The sequence below is a fragment of the Schistocerca americana genome, chromosome 4 (assembly GCF_021461395.2).
Source record: "Schistocerca americana isolate TAMUIC-IGC-003095 chromosome 4, iqSchAmer2.1, whole genome shotgun sequence".
NCBI classification, from domain to species: Eukaryota; Metazoa; Arthropoda; class Insecta; order Orthoptera; family Acrididae; genus Schistocerca; species Schistocerca americana.
The window spans coordinates 111,098,855-111,100,637 of record NC_060122.1 but is presented as its reverse complement, the minus strand read 5'-3'; the positions used below and the strand labels follow the sequence as shown (position 1 = coordinate 111,100,637).

General features: G+C 47.4%; 1 pseudogene; it reads left to right on the top strand.

Moving 5' to 3' along the window:
* Positions 1-677: 677 nt before the first annotated feature.
* On the top strand, positions 678-795 carry LOC124614294 (annotated as a pseudogene).
* The last annotated feature ends 988 nt before the right edge of the window (positions 796-1,783 follow it).

The window sequence follows — 1,783 nt, the reverse complement described above, 5'->3', positions numbered from 1 at the left end:
GGGCATGGATGTGTGTGTTGTTCTTAGGTTAGTTAGGTTTAAGTAGTTCCAAGTTCTAGGGGACTAATGACCTCAGATGTTAAGTCACATAGTGCTCAGAGCCATTTGAAACGTGAGGGGCCGCAGCTCGCGACAGGGTGAACCGGCGACCGGGCAGGGCAGACGAGCGCGTCCAGCACGAAGAACGGACCAGTGGAACAACTTGGTGCTTCCAGAGCGCGCCAGATCCTGCATGCAAAAGCGTGTGAAATCCGTGGCCGACAGCACCAGCACCAGCTCGTCCTGCGTGCTCAGACCAGCATTCATCAACAGGTGGGGAGAAAAGCTGCACTCCTATTGGCTCCCCTGGATGGGCAGGGGGGATGGAGATTACATAAACTAGCGTCGTGGTGCAGCTGCACTCATTCTACCATCGTCAGTTCGCCAGTGTGTGTGCTTATGTGTTTTGCGACAGCATGAACCACGGTAGCAGCAGCAAATGCCAACGCCAGGACAGTCTACAATGTAAGTTAACTGTTCTAATTACTCAATATGTTTACGACGTAGCCAACAGAGACATACTTCCGTACTACCGAGCTTTTGGACGGATCGCTGCTGTAATTTTAGTGTCTGATGAATTTTTGTTCTGTAACTGATATTACAATCCTTTTTTTTTTCTTGTCATTGTAGCCTTCATCGCCAATGGTCTTGCTGCAGTGGTAACACCGGTTCCTGTCAGATCACCGAAGTTAAGCGCTGTCAGGCTGGGCTAGTACTTGGATGGGTGACCATCCGGTCTGCCGAGCGCTGTTGGCAAGCGGTGTGCACCCAGCCCTTGTGAGGCAAACTGAGGAGCTCCTTGACTGAGAAGTAACGGCTCCGCTCTCGTACACTTACATGCGACCGGGAGAGGGGTATGCTGACCACATGCCCCTCCATATCCGCATCCAGTGACACCTGTTGTTGAGGATGACACGGCGGCCGATCGATACCGCTGGGCCTTCCAAAGCCTGTCCAGACGGAGTTTAGTTTAGTTTGCTAGCCTTCATCCCTGAGGTGTTGATCGATCTACATCGGCAGCTGGAGGCTGAGAGACTATTGCCTCCAGCAATAATAATCGGCAGCAAGGACATAAGACCTTTTTTTGTAACATGTAGCTATTAGACAAATTCCTCTTTTTTTTGTTCATGTAACGCACTGCGGTTCTAATGATGAGGACTGGGCAATGTATATATATTTATTTTTCGTAATACGGTGCATTCAGTTGTCTGAGACATATTCTTTGCTTTTCTAAGTGTTTCTGTGAATGAGGGAGGACAGGTGTGTCGAGGCCGAGAGCCAGGAGTCATCGATTCAATTTTGTAATTAGTAGAATACGATATTCAGATTCAGTGTGTTTCATATATAAGTAATTTCAGTGAACTAGAGAATACGATTTTCTGTTTGTACTTCAGTGAGCTAAGGAATACGAATTTCAGTAAGATTTTTTGTGTGTATGTCTCTAACATTTCAAGACATAATTACGTTCAATATCTTATTTTTGTAGGTAGCGTCACTGAACAAGGCAGATGGCCCCAACTTTAGAGTGAAATAGCACAGTGGGTGCATGAGACGGCGGCTCTTGAGTAAAGCTGAAAGGCAGTGCCATCTCGCCCTTGTAGAGGAGAATGAGGAAATATTGGGTTGAGTGGGAGAACTAAAGGACAGCCCGATTGAACTGCTCCTCCTTGCACCTGCAGTGGCCAAGGGTGATAGTAATGCAACCATCATCATCACAGCATGTAATTATTACACTACTGGCCAT